This window comes from Vulpes vulpes, chromosome 14 (assembly GCF_048418805.1).
Source record: "Vulpes vulpes isolate BD-2025 chromosome 14, VulVul3, whole genome shotgun sequence".
NCBI lineage: Eukaryota > Metazoa > Chordata > Mammalia > Carnivora > Canidae > Vulpes > Vulpes vulpes.
Window position 1 is genome coordinate 74,362,198 of NC_132793.1, and position 23,940 is coordinate 74,386,137.

A 23,940-nucleotide genomic window follows, 5' to 3' on the forward strand; every position below is an offset into this window, starting at 1 on the left:
AAAATATAGCTTCTATAACTTATAATTAAAATTTTTCTATTAAAAAAACTAAACAATTAAACTAACAAATTCTTGTGCAAATGCGTGGGGTTTTTTAAAGACTTATTTATTTATTTAAGAGAGAAAGAGTGAGAGAGAGCTCATGAGCAGGGGGAGAAGCAGGGGAAGAGAATCTCAGACCCTGTGCTGAGCAGGAGTCCAAGGCAGGGCAATCTCACAACCCGGAGATCATGACCTGAGCTAAAATCAAGATTTAGAAGCTTAACCTACTGAGCTACCCAGGTGCCCCTCAAATGGGTATTTCAAATACATTTTTGGGATAAGATTCTAATTCCAGTACTTACTCAGAAAAAAGCAATGGTGTGGAGAAGTATCTCCTCTTGAAAAAGAAAAAAAAAAAATTTAACTTCAGGGGTAGCCCAGGTGGCTCAGTGGTTTAGTGCCGCCTTCAGCCCAGGGCATGATCCTGGAGACCCAGGATCAAGTCCCACATCGGGCTCCCTGCATGGAGCCTGCTTCTCCCTCTACCTGTGTCTCTGCCTCTCTCTCTCTCTCTCTCCTATGTTTCTCATAAATAAATTTTAAAAATCTAAAAAAAAAAAAAAAATTTAACTTCAAAAAGCACATCCTACACTTTGAGACAATCATAGATTAAATATTATCCACAATATTATATATAATCATCCTAACACATAGGTTTTTAAAAAATAATTTATACTTCCTGCTTCTAAATATATTTTTTTCAATCATAAATACCACGAAATCATTATGTGGCATTATATTTGCCTTTGAGAAAAAGCAAAAAAAACAAAAATAAAAAAAACAAAATGCTACTTTCCTCAGAGCTCCATAGTCTTACATAATCCTGAAGATGATTTTTAGCATTAAAACAGTCTCAGATCAGTGGAAATTCATCTCATTTTTTTCATGTATGATTAAAAGCATTTTCTCAGCAACAGACACAAAACCAAGACTATTTCACTCAGATCATATGCTTTTTGAGTTCACTAATAAGCTCAAGCCTGCCTCAGATAACCTAAAATAACTAATCTTCCTAAAGTTTTTCTCTATAAATACTAACTCTGATATTATGCCCAGAAAGAGCTACATCAAAAAAAAAAAAAAAATCAACAAATTGACTATCTGGAACTCATGGTACAATGAATAAAAAATAATACACAACACACCAGCTAACTGGTGTTTCCTTTTTCATTCAACAAATCTTCACTGTGTAAACATTAGAGGAGCATAGAAAAAGAAAAAAAAAAGTTCCCTGCCCTATGTTATGGGTTGAATTGCGTCCCCCCTAAAATCCTTAAGTGGAAGTCCTAACCACCAGCACCTCAGAATGAGACCTTATTTGGAGGTAAGTTCCTTATGGAGATAATCAAGTTCAAGCAAGATCCTTAAGTTAGGCCCTAGTTCAGTATGACTAGTGTCCTCATAAAAAAGTGAAATTTGGACACAGAGACACACGTAGAAGGAAAGACAATATAAAGAGACAGAGGAAGAAGGTAACTATCTATAAGCCAAGGACAAAAGCCTGGAAGAATCATTCCCTCACAACCCTTAGAGGGAACTAACCCTGTGAACGCCTTCATTTAGGATTTCTGGCCTCCAGAACTATGAAACAATAAACAATTTCTGTTTTTGAAGCTACCCCGTCCATGATACTTTGTAACAGCAGCCCTAGCAAACTAATATACTCTAGTAAAAAACTCAACATCTAATTAGAGAAGTTTATAAACAAATCACTGGAATACCAAACAGATTGAGAGAAATGCTATGGTGGTATCTGCCAATTTCAAGAGTGTAAATATTCCCACTATGGCTGATTTTAAGCTACCAATGCTTTAACAATCTGATAGAAAATTTCTGGAAATTCAACAATCCATTCTCAAAGCTACTACAAGACAACTCTAGCAAAGACCAAAACTGCAGGCATCAGTATTCAATATCCATAGGCAATTCCAACTATAGCGAAGGTTAGACTCACAACTAAAAATTATAAGGCAGCTTTGTAAAAGCAATTAAGACTGTTAGGATACAGAGTATTTTAAATAGATGTGGGGGGGGGGGAACACTACACAACTTAAGAATAGCTTAAGAATGGTAGAAAAATAAATGATGAATGAAAAATACGAGCTAATATTTACTGAATACTATGTTTTAAGGACTGTTTAAGCCCATTACATGTATTAACTAACTTCATCCTTGCTACTTTATGAAATATTTATTATTATACACCTGTTTTTGAATATGGAAACTGAGCCACAAAAATGTTAAGATCAAAAAAAAAAAAAAAGTTAAGATCCACAGCTAAATGATGAGGAAGCTAGGATTCAAATGCAGGGTGTTTGATTCCAGACTCCATACCCAGACCACTGTTCTGTGCCATCTCTTACTGTACAGGATGTGTCTGAACATGTCAATAGTCTGGTGTAGCTAAGATCCAGAGATAGGAACAAGAAACCAAGTGGGACGAAGTGTGCCACTCTTCTGGCCTCAGGTATAGGTTACCTTACACAAGCAATGAGTTTGCACATCAAACTCTTGAAAATGGATCAATTTAACCTTTTTGCATGACTTGTTAAATGCATCAAATCAAATTAGAATTTGAAAATACCTAAAATTATGCAAGTGAAAATCTCTCTGCAAAACACAATCACCATCTCCTTATCTGTCTTGCACCTAATTCCTGGTTTTTACATTTAAGGATTGCTTAGCCAGCAAAAAGCACCTGTAATCACTCAGGAGCAATCAGCATGGCCTAGAGTCTCTGAAGCTAAAGGCAGAAAAATCATATGGAGAATGAGCCATTAAAAGAATTCCAGAAGGGACACCTAGGGTGGCTCAGCAGCTGAGCGTCTGCCTTCAGCTCAGGGAGTGATCCCAGTCCCAGGATCAAGTCCAGCATCAGGTTCCCTGCAGGGAGCCCGCTTCTCTCTCTGCCTATGTCTCTGCCTCTCTCTCTCTCTCTCTGTGTCTCTCATGAATAAATAAAACCTTTAAAAAAAAAAAAAAAAAAAAGAGAGAGAGAATTCCAGAAGATGAGGCTGTACTCACCAACCACCCAGAGTACAGGCAAACAGAAAAAGCATAAATTTTCCACTTCTGAAGTTAGAATAAAGACACTCACAAACACTTCACATCACCATGAATTCTACTGTTGTTATCTACATTTAGCCAGCATTTAACTCTGGAATCGTTCTTTTAAAAAATCACTCTATATCTATGTGTTTGCAGAGCACTGCAAAAGGTCAGCACTCTGAGAAAGGTAGTATTTTAAGTATATAGGAAAATGACACGGTGAATAAAACACATATCCCTGAAGCAAAATCTTTGCACTGTTAGTACAGAGGAAAGATAAAGAACATATACAAGCAAGAATCAAGATAGAAGCTTCTCTCCTTCTAAGAGCATGTTTGCCATGGAACTAACCTAAGGAAGCCCTTTTCTCACAAGAACATTAAGGAGAAGCTAAGGCCCGCCTCTCTGCAGCAATAAGTAGGTGGGAAGGAGGCAGGATATGACAATCAACCTGCAGGCCAAGCTGTTCTCACTGTTCTCCAGAAGGTAGAGAAATAGGATTTTATTATGTATGGGTGGGCAATCTCTTGTCTTACTCACTTTAATCACCCACAGATAAACTTTGTGACATCCGGGGGCTGATAGTTAAGAGTTACATAAAAAACTGTAAAGTATACTTACCTAGAAGGTAATTCATACATAAATGATACCCTGACTTAGCAACTTGAAACTGCTCAGACTTAAAAAGGGCAGTTATCACTTTATCAAGTACTTACAAACTCCCAATATTTCAGTCAGAACCACAACTAGTATATATATTTCTATTTGCAAGAAAAACTGTCTACCTAACCAATATCAAATACCTGTCCTTTTTCAGTAACTCTGAAAAATGAAGCAGAAGAAACTCAACATCTAAGAAAGAGAGACAGTGGCCTGAGTTAATTCCTATAAATGGCTACCAATGAACAAAAGGTTAAGAAAAAACATTTTGGGGTGTTTTTCTGTATGTTGGTAAATTGAACACCAATAAAAGTTAATTAAAAAAAATAAAAAAATAAACATATATTGAGAATATCATAAAAAAAAAAAAAGAAAAAAGAAAAAACATTTTGTATCATTATCCAGAACCTACCCATATTGAAAGTGTATTATTCTTCCTTGCTACTGTAACAAACTTAGTAGCTTAAAACAAGAGACATTTATTATCTCACAGTTAGGTCAGAATTCACACATTTGTCTCGCTGGGCAGGGCTATATTTCTTTCTGGAAGTTCCAGTTAAGAATCGGATTCCTTGTCTTTTCCATTTTCTAGAGGCTGGCAATATATTCCTTGACTCATAGCATTTTTTTCTGTCTCAAAGTCAATGTGATGGGTCAAATACTCACATCACTCTGACCCTCTCTACTTTCCTCTTCTACATATAAAGGACTCCTGTGATTAACTGGGCCCATTTGGGTAATTCAGGGCAATCTCCCCATCTTAAACATCTGAGTACCAACCTTAATTCTCTCTTTCCATATAACCTGACATATTTGCAAGTTCCTGGAATTTGGATGTGGATATCTTTGGAGGGCCATTATTGTCTTCCTCAGATAAACAGACAGATACATACATACATATATATACACATGCTACTTGACTACTTATTTCCTCGTTCATAAAATTTATAGTTTATACAATATATAGTCACTACATAATGATAGTAACTACTTCAAAGGGCTGCTGTGAAGATCACATGAATTAATAAGAGTAGTGATCACAGAATAGATCCGATATGTAGTAAGAGCTTAATTTTTTTTTTTTTTTTTTTTTTTTTACAAATTCTTATTTCATCTTTGTTTAAACTTTTCTCTCATTGTGGAATGCTGTTCCCTGCACAGCCTATCATTCTAGGTCTTCTCTTACATAATGTTTCCCTACATTCTATAAAACTGCATTGTCTGATACAGTAGCTACTCATCATGTATTGCTGGCTACTGAGTCCTTGAAATGTGGGTAACCAGAATTGAGATGTGCTAAGTGTAAAACAATAGATTTTGAAAACTTAGTGTGTAAAAAGGAATGTAAAGAATTAGTGTATAAAAAAAAAAGAATTAGTGTATAAAAAAGAATGCAAAAAAATTACATGTTGAAATGATGTTTTGGATTTGTTGAATTACATAAATGTAGTATCAAAATTAAATTCACTTGTCTCTATTTTTAATGTGGCTATCAGAAAATTTAAAATTACCTATGTGTATTCAATGGTATTGCAATAACAGTATTGCATGTGACAGATGGTAGCTACACTTGTGGTGAGCACAGCATGTACAGATTTATGGAGTCACTATGTTGAACACCTAAAACGTAACATTGTGTGTTAGCTATACTTCTATAAAAAATAAACAAAATAACATGTGACTCACATTTGTGGACCACATTATATTTCTACTAAGTAGTGCTGTTCCATTCTCTCCCTCTCATATACTCATAGTATTCAGTTTGCATTCCTATCACATGCTATATTGATCTGCCCTGTACTGGAATCATCTGTGTATGTGCTGGCTCCCCAAACAGATTGGTAACCCTTACCGGGCAAATGTTTGTGAAGCTGAATGAAAAGGGAAACACTCAGTTAATGTGTTATTTATGTATTTTATTGTTACTAGGCATGACCAGAAGTCAATATGTCACTCTTTGAAGCAACTTTTTCTTAGGTTAAAAAGGCAGGATTAGGATGTATCGCAAACAGAAAAAAATTTCATTAAACAACAGTTTATTACATACAATGCGCTCATCTATCTTCAACTCTATACTACCCTAATTCATTCTGTAAAGTAGTAATTGCAGGGTGGTTCAGTTGGTTAAGCGTCTCCCTTCGGCTCAGGTCATGATCCCAGGGTCCTGGGATAGAGCCCTGCATCAAGCTCCCTGCCTAGCCTGCTTCTCCCTCTCCCTGCTTGTGCATGGACATGCGCTCTCTGTGTCAAATAAATAAAAAAAAATCCGTTAAAAATTAAATAAAGTGGTAATTGCAAACCATAAAAATGTTTTCATGATTCACTAATGACTTGTGACCATAGTTCAATAAACACTGCCATGATGGGTCAGGTGCAGGCCTATGTTTAGCAGTCCCAGCTAGACACAAAGCACCCTAAAGACACTCCCGTGATTTCAACAGCCCCCCACCTCCCCCCAGGTAAGGACTAACTCTGTGGATGATCATGGTCCAACATGGCCATCAGGGGAATAATGCAGATCCACTTACGTATTTCCTTCTCAACCAGCCTTCCTATTAGGGTTGGGGGCAACCTAGTGTAACTACGTGGTCTGTTCAGGGTTCATGTCCACTCCCATGAGATGCAAAGCCCAGCTCAGCCTGGCTAAGAAGAGTTGATAAGAGCTGAATGTACAAAAAGAAATAGTTCAAGATAACACTGAGATAAAGAATCCTAAGAACTTGTCAGTTTTCTAAATTGCTGGATGTGCAGGAGCTCCCAAGCAAACCTGGAAAAATATCATCAACCTCAGTATTATTCATATTAAGCCAAATTACATGTTAAATCAAATACCAAAGAGAAGACAGAAGGAGGAGACAGTAAGAGAAGGAGGGAGGAAGAGAGGGGGGAAAAAACTAGTAGAGGGAAAACATGGCAGGGCTTCACAGACTTTTATTGCTCTAGAGATTAAAACTTGGGCTAGTCGTTAAATAGAACCCACAAAAAAAGAGGATGGCAGAGAAAAGAAACTCCTGAAAAGAAGAGATAAGAGAATAACCTCAGAGTAATCAAGAAAAATAATGGAAATTAGTAAGAAATCTCTCTTCAGTGGGGAGATTTGACAGGATGGAGTCATTGAGAAAACTAATGGATAAGTCTAAGTCCACAAAGGCTTAGACATTAAGTAAGCCCAGAGAGGCTCTGAACCATGCTAGCCTAATGTTTTTTTTTATCTAAAACAGATATTGAAAGGAAACTTTGCTATAAAGGAAGAAGGTAAAAGGAATCTTTCTGAACTATGAAGAGGGAAAGGGAAGAAAGAAACAATTGAAGAGATCCTATAAACAGATGGCTACCTATATTAAGAGTTCAATTATGGAGATATTGGTATTTTAGATTGCCATTAGGTTATTTCTTAATGATAGCGGAATCATCAAATAGGACTAGGGATCGTAGATTTTGCCACTTATTACCTCAGTGATCTCGTAACTTCAGAATAAAATGCTTTAATTAGGGGACTTTATGCAATTAAATCATCAACCACAAATGAACAGGTGTACTTACAAAAATCATATGGAAGTAGTAAAACAATTATGCTTATCTTCCACAATGCTTTCGAACTTTCTGTTCAAGCAATCTGGTCCCAGCTTGGGGGTTTCTCTGTATTAATCAGGTCATTCCTCCAGACTCTTCAAATGCTGTTTCTTCCTATTCAATTACTATCAGTAAGCCCATTACATGTACACTCCATTTATACTTTTCAAGTAAAGATATTCCTTGGAGTTATACTCAGTGAAAATGGACAAAGGCTTAGAATTTAGATAAACCCTATAGCAAAAACTTCTGTATGGTAACATTAACTTATTAATTTACCATGTTTTAAAATCTGGATTTTCATATATAAGAACACACCCATTTCCTACATGTTAAGCACACTCATTAAAAGTGCTGGCTACAATATATTAAAAACTATAAGTTGAGGGTATAATGTACAACATGGTGACTATAGTTACTGATACTGTATTGTATACTGAAAGTTATTAAAAGGGGCACCTGGGTGGCTCAGTTAAGTGTCCGCCTTCAGCTCAGGTCATGATCCCAGAGTCCTGGGATAGGGCCCCACAAATGCTCCAGCTGCACAAGGAGCCTGTTTCTCCCTCTCCCTATGACTGCCATTCCCCCTGCTTGTGCTCTCTGTCAAATAAATAAAATCTTAAAGAGAGAAAAAAAAAAAAGAAGAAGAAAGAAAGTTGTTGAGAATATATCTTAAAAAGTCTTCATCGTAAAATTGTAAAGTTGTATAATTATGCATGGTGACGGATGTTAACTAGCCTTATTGTGATGATTTCACAATATAAATAAATATTGTGTTGTACATCTGAAACTAATAATGTTTTATGTTAATTATACCTCAATAAAAACAAAATAAACAAAATAATATAAATCCTAAATACAAAAACAATTATTTATTGTTAAGATCACAAGGAAAAAATCTTATTAAAATTTCTTTTGGGGCAGCCCAGGTGGCTTAGAGGTTTGGCGTTGCCTTCGGCCCAGGGTGTAATCCTGGGGACCTGGGATAAGAGTCCCACGTTGGGCTCCCTGCAGGGAACCTGCTTCTCCCTCTGCCTGTGTCTCTGTGTCTCTGCCTCTCTCTTTCTGTGTCTCTCATGAATGAATAGATGGAATCTATGAATGAGTGAATAAAATTTCTTTTGTAGGGATGCCTAGGTGGCACAGCGCTTGAGCATCTGCCTTGGGCTCAGGGCGTGAACCCGCGGTATGAGATCAAGTCCCACATCAGGCTTCTTTTTTTTTCCCCCCACATCCTGCTTCTTGCGGGAAGCCTGCTTCTCCCTCTTCCTGTGTCTCTGCCTCTCTCACTGTGTCTCTCATGAATAAATAAAATCTTTTATTTTTATTTTTTTAATTTTTTTTTTAATTTTTATTTATTTATGATAGGCACACAGTGAGAGAGAAAGAGACAGAGACATAGGCAGAGGGAGAAGCAGGCTCCATGCACTGGGAGCCCGACGTGGGATTCGATCCCGGGTCTCCAGGATCGCGCCCCGGGCCAAAGGCAGGCGCCAAACCGCTGCGCCACCCAGGGATCCCATAAAATCTTTTTTTTAAAAAGTCTTTTGTATTTGGTTTTTAAAAAGAAAAAATAAACACTACTGAAAATCCAGTGGCATTTCTACCAGGAAAGGAATTAATTTTAAAAAAATCAATATAGGGGCACTTGGGTGGCTCAGTAGTTTAGCATCTGTCTTTGGCTCAGGTCATGATCCCAGGGACCTGGGATTGAGCCCTGCTCAGCTCCCTGCTCAGCCCAGAGCCTGTTTCTCCCTTTCCCTCTGCCTGCCTTTCCCCCAACTCGTGTTCTCTCACTCTCACTCTTCTCTGCTCTCTCAAATAAATAAATTTTTAAAAATCTATATAAAACAAATTTTTATTAAGAAGATTTCTTCTTTTAATGCTTTCCTAAAAACATTTTCTTCCTGCATATGAGATCTTTTTTCTGCTAATCTACCACCTGCAATTTTTTAATTCTGAATTTTCTAAATAGGTAAGTAGAATTATTATATAATAAACAATGAAATACAATGACAAAGGAGTCAACTTTCTATTTATCTCCTACTCTAGAACTAAGGAATGAGGAAGATGAAAAAGAATCAAGAGAAAGGAAAAAAAATAATTTCCTGTGACACAGAAAAGTCTCAAGTTCCAGATGAGGCTGGAACCTTATTACCATCAATATTAATCTTTAAAGTATCACATAATTCCTTGTTCAGGATAACTTAGCCATGTAGATGCCATCAGTATTTACTCTAAAGGAATGCTCATGGAAATATTAAGAAGCTTAAATAGACTAATTTAAAGTGACTTTTTTTTTTTTTTTTTTTAATTTTAAAGACTAAAAACAAGGGACACGTGGGTGGCTCAGTGGTTGGGCATATGCCTTTGCCTCAGGTGGTGATCCTGGGATCTCGGGATCAAGTCCCTCATTGGGCTCCCCATTGAATCTGCTTCTTCCTCTGCCTATGTCTCTACCTCCCTCTGTGTCTCTCACGAATAAATAAAATCTTTAAAAAAATAAAAAATAATAAAGACTAAAAACAATAGGAAAAATGATAGCAAATTAATATAGTCTTTCCAAAAGAAGTGAGTTGGCTACATCCATACCATTTAAATATACATTTATCATCATGTATATGTATGAATTCCCAGCTACTAAAACAATTCCTCCATATTTATAAAATCTAAATAATTTTTCCTAAGAAGAACATATAGGAAATACCCATTTTTCTCCTATTCCAAAAAGTCACCTATTTAATCATTCACTGATCATTTATTAAGAACCTACTATATGCAAGCCACTGTGATAGGTACTGGGGACACAAAAGATCATTATGATAGTTACTGCCCCCAGCCATTCATTCTCAGTCTTCTTCACTGGAATTTATCTAACTCCATATTGTTTTCTCTCTTGGTTCTTTTTTGCTTTACACAACCATTCTCTCCAAACCCCACATCTGTCCTGTCTCAGGCTGCCATGGCCACCCTGGCAGACCAAACTAGTTTCTGTTCTCTATGAAAACCATACTCTCCTACACTTCCATCTGCCTGGCTGTCATTTTCAAGTCTCAGTCCTGGCCTGTTCTGGGAAACCTCGCCTAACTGCTTCTGGCAAAGCTTGACGTCCTCCTGCTTCCAGTCACTCTACTGGACCTTAACAAACGGCATTTCCATTATAATTGTTTATTTCCATGACTACCACCCCTCTAGACTATAAAAATCAGGAAGGTAAGGGATATTACTCATTTTTGTATCATCACTAATAATCAACTTGGCACACAGCATGCACCCAGTAAATGTTTTTAAGAATGAATGAATAAGGGCAGACCCCATGGCTCAGTGGTTTAGTGCCACCTTCAGCCCAGGGCCTGATCCTGGAGACCCTGGATCGAGTCCCACGTCGGGCTCCCTGCATGGAGCCTGCTTCTCCCTCTGCCTGTGTCTCTGCCTCTCTCTCTGTTTCTCATGAATAAATAAATAAAATATTTAAAAAAAAAAAAGAATGAATGAATAATAATGCATAACTCAGAGGATGTATCAATAAATTGAGAACCTACTGGAAATATCTATCAATAGATATTGATAAGATGATACTAATAAGAAAAGAACAATCCATCAGAATTTACTGCTAGCTAAATTAATAACAAGAATTTGAAGGCAGGGGCAGCCCTGGTGGCGCAGCGGTTTAGTGCCGCCTGCAGCCCAGGGTGTGATCCTGGAGACCCAGGGTCGAGTCCCACATCGGGCTCCCTGCATGGAGCCTGCTTCTCCCTCTGCCTGTGTCTCTGCCCCTCTCTCTCTCTGTGTGTCTCATGAATAAATAAATAAAATCTTTAAAAAAAAAAAAAAAGAATTTGAAGGCAGAATAAAATATCCTAATTAAAAAGGTAAGCTACTGGAGTGCCTGGGCGGTCAGTCTATTTGACTGGATTTCGGCTCAGGTCATGATCTCAAGGTCCTGGGATTGGGCCCTATGCCGGGCTCTGCACTCAGTGGGGAGTCTGCTTCTCTCCCTCTGTCTCTCTGCCCCTCATCCCATTCATGCCTGCACCCATGTTCCCGCTCTGAAAGAAAGAAAGAAAGAAAGAAAGAAAGAAAGAAAGAAAGAAAGAAAGAAAGAAGAAAGAAAAAAAAGAAAAGAAAAGAGAAAAGGAAAGGAAAGGAAAGAAAAAAGGAAGAAAGGAAGAAAGGAAGGAAGGAAGAAAAGAAAGAAAGAAAGAAAGAAAGAAAGAAAGAAAGAAAGAAAAGAAAAGAAAGAAAGAAAAGAGAGAGAGAGTAAGCTGTTATGAAAAATGGAAAGTAACTCATCTTCAGGGAGTTTTTTTTTTTTAATTTTTTTTTTAATTTTATTTATTTATGATAGGCACACAGTGAGAGAGAGAGAAGCAGAGACATAGGCAGAGGGAGAAGCAGGCTCCATGCACCGGGAGCCCGACGTGGGATTCGATCCCGGGTCTCCAGGATCGCGCCCCGGGCCAAAGGCAGGCGCCAAACCGCTGCGCCACCCAGGGATCCCATCTTCAGGGAGTTTAAGTGACCTTTCTAGGACTCAAATCCATCATATGTATTTCCCTAAAACTCTGGTTTGAATTTTTTTCATTCAAGCAATGATCCCTTTCATTTATATTAGATTTTGCTCAAATACACATAATCTAAATGACAAGAAACAGGTAAATGCAGCATATATTGCCCTTACAATATGCTCCAGCCTATTTCCCTAACTTAAGTCCTATCCCTTCCACCTTCAAAAATAGTACATCACCACTACAACCTAAGAGCTTCTGTTAAATCAACCCACATTTTTAAATTCAAATACCAAGTTATGAATTTGTCTACACCATAAAAATTTATAAAATCACAGGTCTTATTCACATATCACACATTTGTTTTTTTTAAGATTTTATTTATTCATGAGAGATACAGGGAGAGAGGCAGAGACACAAGCAGAGGGAGAAGCAAGCTTCCTCCGAGGAGCCTGATGTGGGACTTGATCTAAGGACATCTGGATCACCACCTGAGACAAAAGCAGATGCTCAACCAGGTGCCCTACTAATTATGTTAATACACTTCTTTCTACTATTTAGTTCTTCTTTGTTATCCCTCAATAAAGTTTTGAAATTTTCTTAAGGTCTTATTTTTCTTTTGGTAAATGTAGTCCTAAATAATATTACTTTTGCTGCTATTCCAAGTGGTATCTTCTTTTAAAAATTTTACTATTTGTTGCTGCTATATTAAGATTCTTATCATTTTCATATATTGATTATATTTAACAATATTGGGTAGCCCCGGTGGCCCAGTGGTTTAGCACCGCCTTCAGGCCAGGGTGTGATCCTGGAGACCCGGAATCAAGTCCCACGTCAGGCTCCTTGCATGGAGCCTGCTTCTCCCTCTCTCTGTCTCTCTCTCTCTCTCATATGAATAAATAAATAAAATATTTATTAAAAAAAAAACAATTTTTTATATTAGCAATCTCGAATCCTTATTACTTCTAATAATTTGTCACATTTTCTATGTAGGCAATATTCATGATCTATGAGTCAAGTCAGCTTTAGAATTTTCAATCCACAGTCTTTAAATATTAACTACCTTTCATTTGTGCCTTTTTAAAAAAATACTTCTGGGGGCACCTGGGTGGCTCAGTCAGTTAAGCGTCTACCTTTGGCTCAAGTCATGATCCCAGGGTCCTGGGCCCAAGCCCCTTATTGGGCTCCCTGCTGAGCAGGGAGCCTGCTTCTCCCTCTTCCCTTTCCCCTCTGCTTGTGATCTCTAACAAAATCTTTTTTTAAAATTTAAAAGTAAAAATAAAAAAAAATAAAAATATACTTATGGGCAATATCTGATCAGTTTTAGGCAATATAAACGTACATATGAGATAATCTAAGATAACATTTAATTAATATATCATATTAAGAGTTTAATTCCCTTTTTGGAGAATTATAAAGTTGATAGGAATTGGAAAGAGGATCAGAAGGCATACATAGAGAGATTATACACAGACAGATAAAACTGGAAAAAAAAAAAAAAGCATTTCATGAAACATTTAACCTTTACTACCTGTGAAGCATTCTGATAAATTCTATGTTATTTTTTTCACTATTAGTTGCAACCTACCAAACTGATTTCATAACCTTTAGCTTGAAAACGCTGTCCTAGACCAAGTGGATTACCAACTTTTAAAATAAATGCTGCCACACGCTTCAGTTCCTGCATTTCCGGTTATGTTTAATATCACATTAGCAATAAGCAGCACTTCAGTTGTTAAAGGTTTAATGAGGGGGAAAAAAAAGAGGCAGTCTTAAAATGGAAGTGGTGGGCAAATCGCTTAAGTTATACTGTGGTTCAAAGAGAAAAACAGTGGGAAACAGCTGAGTCTCTACACAGCACATAGAAGTATAGAGATATTGAACTGCAAAGAACCTGGTCCTCAGTAGAAGACACATCCTACTCAAATTGGAACAGTTTATTTTCAGACAAGAACATCATGCTTTGTATCAAAGTATTGTTCACTTATAGTTTATTAACTTAATACATTTGTTTGATTCTAACCCCAAATTTTATTTTGACTTTATTGCTAAAGCATGAAATTGTAACTTTATAAATATTAAAGTCACGTTATAATAAAAAGACTTTAAATTAAATTGGGTCGGGAGATTAGCAAGAATTTTTTCCTTTAAAACAAGTATTTTTGGGATCCCTGGGTGGCGCAGCGGTTTAGCGCCTGCCTTTGGCCCAGGGCGCGATCCTGGAGACCCCAGATCAAGTCCCACGTCGGGCTCCCAGTGCATGGAGCCTGCTTCTCCCTCTGCCTGTGTCTCTGCCCCTCTCTCTCTCTCTCTCTCTCTCTCTCCCTCTCTCTGTGTGACTATCATAAATAAATAAAAATTTTAAAAAAATAAAAAATAAAACAAGTATTTTGGGGGGCACCAGGGTGGCTCAGTTGGTTAAGCAACCAACTCTTAATTTAAACTCAGGCAGTGATCTCAGGGTTGTAAGACAGGCCCACATTGGGCTCTGTGCTGGGAGTGGAGCCTGCCTGGGATTCTTTCTCCCTTTCTTCCCCTCCTCCCACCCAACCTCCCTAAAAATAAATAAATACATAAAAATTAAAAAGAAAAAATCTTTTAAAAAAAATAATAAAACTTGGGCAGCCCTGGTGGCACAGCGGTTTGGCGCCGCCTACAGCCTTGGGTGTGATCCTGGAGACTTGGGATCGAGTCCCACATCGGGCTCCCTGCATGGAGCCTGCTTCCCCCTCTCCCTGTGTCTCTACCTCTCTCTCTCTCTCTGTGTGTCTATGAATAAATAAATAAAATCTTTAAAATAAATAAATAAATAATAAAACTAAAACAGGTATTTTGGGGGTGCCTAGCTGACTGAGTTGGTAGAGTGTGCGACTCTTGATCTTGGGGTCATGAATTCAAACCCCACACTGGGTGTAAAATTCAAACCCCACACAGGGTGTAAAAATTACTAAAAAAAAAAAGCTTAAAAAAACCAAGTAAAATAGGTATTATCTTTACTTTATAATACACATGTACTACCTCTGTAATTTAAAAGAAAATTCTAACACAAAATAATAAACAAAAGGAGTCAGTAGGCCAAAGTGGAGAAATACCAAAATAAAGCACAAATTCTGCTAGTGCCTAGCATTCTCCATAAAACAGTTCAACACACAGCCATAGAGCAAACGTTCACTGAGCAATTCATAGTGCTAGATTCTGTCCCAGGACACTCTGCCTGTACACACCGAACACTCTAGTCAACTCAATACCCTTACCCCATCCTGTATTCACACTCCCTTAAATGCCCTCACCCTACCCAGCCTCACCTTCTCACTAAATATAGGGACTTTGTGGTTCATATCTGCATGTCAGCCAGTGTTTGATACATGCCACATTTACCTGCATCCCAGTACCCCCAAATAAGAATTAGATTGAAATGATGTCATAAAAGCCCAAGAAATTGAGCTTATTAAACTCTGAGAGAACAAACTGAAAGATTGCAATCACTGAATTCAGACCATCAAGTACTGGCCAATTAACATTTATTATGTGTGAAGCACTTCCTCTTCACCAAGTTAATCAATACCTGTCTACTTTTTTCCTCTTGTCCTTCAAAAAGATTTGATACTTTTTTAGCTAACGCTAAATTCAACTAATGACATCAGAAAAAAGTTGGACTTAAGCCATAACACAGATAGCTAGTTTACATAACAATTTCTCTGATAATTACGCATAGTCTCAGAGCAATAATTTCATTTGAAACTATAAAACATTTTCCATTAAAAATTTGAAAATCAAAGCACAAGAAACACCAAGTGGTAATCAATCTCTAAAACAAATTAATAAAAGAGAAACACAAAATTAAAACACTGCAAATGTGTATAAATAATATTCAATGTTATAAATCTCTATTATAAACAATCACATCAGATCATGGTTACGGCTAAATCTTAGAAGATTTAAGGCTCTCTGTGGACACAAAGACATAATAATATATTTCTCTTTCTAACACTGGCAGTATTCACAACAAGAGTCATTCTTATTCCCCAACATCAAGATTTGAATGTTTTCTTCAAATATGCAACATAAACATCTTTGAATAAATGCTAATATGTTCAAGCATTTATTTCATAAGCCAAATTGCTTCAATAACTGTAGTACTGAAAGACATTCTTCTATAAGAAGAATAAATGATAAAATGTTATCAACTGGTTAGGATTAATTTATAACCAACTATCTCTTTTTCAAGAGAAGAGAGAGCAGAGAGAGCGAGCACAAAAGGTGTGAGAAGGGAGCCCAATGTAGGGCTGGATCCCAGGACCCTGAGATCCTGACTTGAGCTGAAAGCAGATGCTTAACTGATGGAGCCACCCAGGCACCTCCCCAACTACCTTTCTGAATATAATGCAGCTTGAGAAAATTTTAAGAGTCAATACTACATAAAATTAACCACTGACCATATCATTTGCAACAAATAAATTATAACTACATATCCCTACCTTGCCCTGGCTCTCTACCTAGCTCTTCATCCCCTTCCTATTTCTATTTTTCTTCCTCCTACTTGCAATGATGATATTCGTTAAACTCCCTGGTCTTGGGACGCCTGGGTGGCTCAGCGGTTGAGCATCCGCCTGCGGCTCAGGGCCTAATTCCAGGATCTGGGATCAAGTCCCACATCGGGCTCCCTGCATGGAGCCTGCTTCTCCCTCTGCCTGTGACTCTGCCTCTCTGTGTCTCTCATGAATAAATAAATAAATAAATAAATCTTAAAAAGTAAAAATAAAAAAATAAACTCCCTGGTCTTATTCTTTTCCCTCTTAGGGGAATTGTTTATTTTTTAAAAGTTCATTTCTCCTGTCTTGAGGTAGTAGACTCGCCTCTTCTCTTCTGTCATCCCTTTCTTTTGCCCAGAAACCATACTGACTTCCACTAGGATTCCAGACCCCTTTGCTGGATTTTATGGCCCTCGATCCTTTCTTCTTCAGTTCTCAGCATTAATTTCACCTCCAATTAAAAAAGTCTCCCCTCAAAAAAAAAAAGTCTCCCCTCTGTTTTCACATCTCTTTTAATATTTCCAGCCTAAGTGCCTCAGAACTCATACTGTTTACACACACACACACACACAAACACACACACACCCTTACCTCCTCCACTACCAATTCAAAGCCTCCTATCTGCCAAATGTCACCAGCCCAGGCCACCTCTTTCACAAAGCCTTCCTTAGCTGTGCTAGGCCCAGGAAGCCCTCACTTCTCTAATCACAAATTGAGCATCATCTGCTCTGTTCATCTGATTTCCCTCAAATATCAGTTTCTTTGAGAACTAGTAAATATAGACTAATATTTGTCTTCTATAGTTTTCTTCTCAACCAGTCTTATAAACATATAACATCCCTAAGCTAAAGTGCTATTAACTGCAGCTAATCAGTTAAAAATCATCCTTTTCCCATTGTTTCTATATATTCTTACCACAAATGGTAAGGGTAACAAAATATAGTAAAAATGATTTCTGAAGTTCCAAACTGAAATTTTATAAACACATTTTACATAAATAAAACAATTTTATCTTAGTACCATCTTTGACTAATATGTAGTTATCCATAATTACCGTAAGATACAAATATGGCAATATTTGTGGCAATATAATAATAAATATGAAGTTTCCAATAGTCTTTAAATGATAATCCACAGAATTAAAAATCCTTTGGAGACCTCTTGTGGCCAAAGAATACAAAAACCTTAATACTTTAAATTTCATAATCCATAATTCCAAGGCATTCTTCTGCCTTTTCTCACAAAGCTTTATAATTTCCTAAATATTAAAAAAAATCAACCAGTAACTGCCAAAAATTGTTTTTACCTTCAGATTTACAGCAGAAGAAAAACAGGGGATGCTAAGTCTGAGACATGAGAATCTACCTATTACTGTTTAAAACAGATAAGCGTACATCAAAAATAAAACAACTTTTCTCCTTGAAATTTCAAGGCTATATGGTTTACTGGTAGTAAATATGTAACAAAATTTTGACAAGCCATGTTGTTCATCCCTAATTAAAAGCACCCCCTATGCTCACTGTTGATAGTTCTTTTTCTTTTTTTAAGTAAATATGGCTATGATTTGTATATCAAGTTGATAAAGGCTAAGTTTTACGAATGTTAAATGGACTCATTAGCATTCACAGAGGAAATTAAGGTAGGACCACACCTCACACAGTAAAAGTACAATAAAGAAAAAGCGAATTAACAGTTAAATGCTAAAAATTAGATAAAATTTTAAGGAAAATTAAATTGATAAAATACAGATGATTATAGAATTTGTTTCAGAATGGGGAGAGATCTAAGTACAAAAATAATGGAACACTACTATAAGCATGGACAACTTGTTTGATCCAGTCTACTAAAAACACATAGAAATTGTGAATTAAAATATAATCAAAAATGTTTCGGGGCACCTGGGTGGCTCAGTGGGTTAAACATCTATGTCGGTTCAGATCATGATCTCAGGACCATGTAGTTGGGCTCCCAGCTCAGCGGGGAGCCTGCTTCTGCCTCTCCCTCTGCCTGCCACCCCTCCCCTGGCTTGTATGCACTCTGTTAAATAAATAAAATCTTTAAAAACAAAACAAGACAAAACCTTCTTCAACGGAGTGGAACAACAACAACAAAGAAGAAATCCCCAAGGGCCAAAAACAAGAACAACAGGGAGACGTGTGTTTCAGACAGCTGTAGGTGGGAGATAACACCATAAAGGGACATGCACAGGGAGCAGAAAAAAAAAGGAATTGCAGAAGAGAACAGGGCAGAGGCAATATTTAAAAATATAATGGCCAATAGGAACAATAAAATAATTGATAATAGAGCACTTTCCCCCTATAGAGAGCTTTCTATGCCAGCCACTACAAACATTTTACCTATATTATTTAACCCTCACAACAATCTTATGAGGTAAGAAGTCTTATTATCCCTATTTTAAAGAAAAGGAAACTGAAGAACAACACAGTAGAGCACCAAAAGTCATTAAGGGGAAGAGCCAATCTTCCAACCCAAACCTCATGCCACAAGAGCCACTATATTTGACTGCTTGATTTTCGAATCTCTAGTACTCTGTTCTGTCCATAGATAAAAGTTAGCTTTAGACAGTCACAAAAATGTAGATTAATTTTTTATTTTGCCTAGTCCAGTATGCGAATAAAATAAAAATTACATGTGCTCATTAAAAATAAGAAATACATATTCTCAATGCTAAGCAAAGAAATATAAATTAAAACAAGACAAAGGCAGCCATCAAATTCGGAAAAACCCACATATGACACCGAAACTATCTTTAGTATGCCAAATGGCTTTTGAATCTCATTTGATGAATAAACATTTAGGAATATCACAGGCAATGCTGTTTGCCAGCAAAAAAAAAAAAAAAAAAAAATCATTTATGACAATGTCTTATGGATTATTTTCCTATTTTATTCAATTTTTGGCTTTATTATTTGGGGAAAAAAAGTGGAAATCAGAAAAATGCTGCTTGAGTTAAGACAGTCCACTAGTACGGAACTCTGAACTTGCCTCCTCCCTTGAACACAGTTATATCAAGATCAAGTCACTTGAAACAACTAGGAAATTGATCTGAGGATTAAGAAAACAATCTGTACAATTGGAAGGAGAAAACATGACAGATGCGAAGTTCAGAGACATGAACTGGGGGAAAGAAAAACCAAGGTGCTGCTATGGGGACGGAGAGCTTTTCATAGAGCAAAGTCAGGGAGAGAGGGAGAGAAAGCAGTACATAGGGTTTACACAAAACACCATGGTCTGGGGATCCCCTGGGTCACATGGGGAGAGAACACTCCCCTTCTTGGAGTACATTTGGAAAAGGGTATTTTGCCTCTCCAAGGACAAAAGGCCATCGGCGACCACTAAGTAGCCATTCAAAGCAGGGCACAGAGGCACATTCAGGACACATAACCTGGTTTTTCAATGTGCTTCATCATAGATTCCAGGCAGCTACATAGGCATGCAACTGTTTTTCTGGGACAAAAGAGAGGCAGGCACAGCTCTGCAAGGCTTTCCTCCAGAGTAGGAGGGGGTCTGCACCTTGCCAACTCCAAGATTTGGAGTTTTGAATCCCAGCCATTGGCTAGAAATAAAACACAGAACTGTGGGGCCGGGCATAGACAGGTTGAAGGCAGAGATAGGAGGAAAAGAGAGGAAATCATTCACTTTTCTGTGAGGAGCTCCTGAACAGAAGCGGTTGTGAGTTCCCTTCCCCGGGGACAAGGGGGCAAGGTCATGCCATCCTCCATGCTCCCCCACCCCCCAACCACCACTGTCAAACTTGAAAGAGAAACACAGCCCCTCCAGTGGAAGCTGGAGTCCCCTACACCAAACGAGCCCCTCTGTATCAGGCAGGGACTTCTTACCAGAGCAGGTCTCTCCCTCAGAAGACCAATACAGGCCTCCTGCATGTACTAAGTCCAGAGAATGCTCCAAAGAGTCAGCTCCAGTTCTGGTGGAAACAGGACTAGGCTTCTATTTTTTTTTTTTTTTTTAAGTTTTCCTTTGGAATTAGGTTTAGAATTATGTGCTTTTTTGTTCCTTTTCCTTTTTCCTTTCCTTGGATCAAGTTTTTTTTTTTTTTTGTAAATAAGGTTTATCTTAACAAACAAATCAAAGCATGCCTGTTAAAGGTCCAAACACTCCCCACTGCAAGCAAGGAGGAACTCTCTACAGGACTGACCTGTGGGAAAGAGCAATCAAAACACAACAGCAGAGTACACACAGCATATACCAGACAGTTCCTAAAGCACCGGGCCCTGGACAGCATATGATCCCTTCTTAATATACATTACTCTCAGGAGCACGAAATATAACAAGCTTTCATGATATGCAAAAGACAGAAACCTGGGATCCCTGGGTGGCACAGCGGTTTGGCGCCTGCCTTTGGCCCAGGGCGCGATCCTGGAGACCCGGGATCGAATCCCACGTCGGGCTCCCGGTGCATGGAGCCTGCTTCTCCCTCTGCCTGTGTCTCTGCCTCTCTCTCTCTCTCTCTCTCTCTGTGTGACTATCATAAATAAATAAAAATTAAAAAAAAAAAAAAAAAGACAGAAACCTATACATAATGACAAGATGGAGGAATTCTCCCCAAAAGAAAGATAAAAAAGAAATCACAGCCAGGGATTTCCTCAAAACAGATACAAGCAATATATCTGAACAAGAATTAGAACAACAATCAGAAGAATACTAGCTGGGCTAGTATTCCAAAAGGCCTAAAATCTGGTCAGGCTGAAATAAAAAATGCTATAACTGAGATGCAAAACCAGCTGGATATAATCACAATGAGGATGGAAGAAGCAGAAAATAGGAGAGGTAATACAGAATATAAAATAATGGAAAACAACAAAGCCTAAAAGAAGAGGGAAAGAAAACTATTATTGTAAATAAAGACTTAGGGAACTCAGCAATTCCACAAAGCACAATAATATCCATATCCCAGAAGAAAAGCAGGTAAAGGGGGCAGAAGGTTTATTTGAACAAATTATAGCTGAGAACTTTCCTAATCTAGGAAACAGGCACTCAAGAGGCACAGAGAACTCCCCTCAAAATCAACAAAAATAGGTCAACTCAAGCCATATCACAGTGAAACTTGCAAAATACAAAGAGAGTTCTGAAACCAGCTAGGGACAAAAGGCCCTTCACCTACAAGGGTAGACGCATAAGGTTAGCAGCAGACCAGTCCATAGAAACTCGGCAGGCCAGCAGAAACTGGCATGACATAGTTAATGTGCTGAATGGGAAAAGTATGCAGCCAAGAATACTTTATCCAGCGAGGCTGTCACTCACAAGAGATAAAGAGTTTCTAAGACAAGAAAAACTAAAGGAGTTCGTGAACACTAAACCAACCCTGCAAGAAATATTAAAGGAGACCCTTTGAGCAGGAAAGGGACTAAAATCAACAAAGACTAGAAAGGAACAGACACAATCTATAGAAACAGTGACTTTACGGGTAATACAATAGCACTAAATTCGCATCTATCAATAATTACTCTGAATGTAAATGGACTAAGTGCTCCAATCAAGACACAGGGTATCAGAATGGATAAAAACAAAACAAAACAAAAACCCCAGGGCCCAACCAACAATGTGCTGCTTACAAGAGACTCATTTCAGACTCAAAGAAAAATGGAAGTGTTGATTCAACTGACTGACTTTAATCTGTTATACCTAAATCAATTGAATATATACACAGTTATAAAGAAAAATGAGGGCAGCCCTGGTGGCTCAGCAGTTTAGCACTGCCTTTAGCCCAGGGTGTGATCCAGGATCAATGCCTGGGTGGCTCAGCGGTTGAGCATCCGCCTGCGGCTCAGGGCGTAATTCCAGGATCTGGGATCAAGTCCCACATCAGGCTCCCTGCATGGAGCCTCCTTCTCCCTCTGCCTGTGTCTCTGCCTCTCTCTGTGTGTCTCTCATGAATAAATAAATAAAAATCTTTTTAAAAAAAAATGAAAAAAAAAAAGAAAACCAAAGACATAAAATATCGGTAATAGTTTTAGAAGACGATCATAAAATTTTTTACAGATTTTATTAATTTTTTTAGGTGCTCAAAAGCAGCACCTCTTATTAGTCAACTGTCTCACTTTTAATTATTCAAGTTTTAAATCACTGTCAGGAAAGTGACATAAGGGGACCATAAAGGGATCTGAGTGGCTCAGCTGGTTAAGCATCTGCCTTCAGCTCAGGTCATGATCTCAGGGTCCTGGGATTGAGTACCACATCAGGCTCCCTGCTCAGCAGGAAGTGTGCTTCTCCATCTCCATCTGCCCCTCTCCCCCCCCCCCCCCGCCTGTGTGTTCTCTCTCGAATAAATAAATAAAATATTTTTAAAAAATAAAATATGGGGACTTGTTGCAAAATTTTTCATCTATCCAATGGCAGGGACTGTTTAAATGATCCAATGTTAGCAAGGTTCAACCAATGCTCCAATATTGTAGTGATAAAAGTATAAACTGAAATTACCAATTCTAGCAAGCTACCAAAAACTTTGTAAGTATTTATACCCTGTGACTCAGCAATTCCATTTTTAGGAATTTAGCTTAAGGAAATAATTAGAAATGCAAACAAGTATTTCTACCAATGGATATTTATCACAGTAATATCCGTAAAACTGAAAAAGATGAATGCAACATAACAAAAGGGAAATTGATAAATTATCCATTTACAGGACTGAATGATATGTAATCACTTTGTTTTCACTGACTACCCATTGAAATCACTGAAATATTAGATGAAATGATGGCCTCTAGAATTTGTTTCAAATAAATAATTCAAGGAGAGGGGTGGTAGGGATATGGATGAAATAAAATTGGCTGAGCTGAGCAATGCTGAAGCTGGTTGATGGATTCATGGGGGTTCACTACACTACTCTGTATAATTTTGTGTTATGTTTGAAATTTTCCATAAAATAAAATAAAATTTAAAAAATAAAATAAAATTTTCCATTAAAAAGTATGGGGAATTTTAGGTAAAAGAACAGGACACAAAATTATTTTGCAACATGAATCCAAGCTTATAAACCAAAAAAAAGTGATATACATGCATAGAAAAATCACACCAAATTTAAGAGTAATTATTTCTGTGTTATAGGATTTTACGGATTTTTAACTCTTCCATTTTTCTGGGTAACTCCTAGTTTTTCCTAAATGATCATGGATTAGTATTATAACCAAAAAAAATATTATTATGAAAGCTACTTATAAATTCATTTTTTTTTAAAGATTTTATTTATTTATTCATGAGAGACACACAGAGAGAGAGAGAGAGGCAGAGACACAGGCAGAGGGAGAAGCAGGCTCTATGCAGGAAACCCGACATGGAACTCGATCCTGGGTCTCCAGGATCACGACCTGGACTGAAGGCGGCGCTAAACCGCTGAGCCACCTGGGCTGCCCTAGAAGTTCAATTCAAATGAAAACAGAATACTCTTAAAGAATAAAAAAATACATGAAACTCCACTTAATCAAGTAGTTTGATTTCCTAGTTGATTTGTCAACCTACTAAATAACAATCTTTATGGGCTCTCCTGCCTGGTCTAAAGTCCAAATTTCTCAATATAGAATCCTCTCCAATGGAGCCCC

At 37.6% G+C, this 23,940-nt stretch overlaps 1 protein-coding gene across 3 annotated transcripts in view; it reads right to left on the reverse strand.

Moving 5' to 3' along the window:
- Positions 1–23,940, reverse strand: part of MSH3 (mutS homolog 3) — a 181,564-nt gene that overhangs the window by 138,938 nt on the left and 18,686 nt on the right. The gene's annotated exons all lie outside the window — the stretch shown is intronic.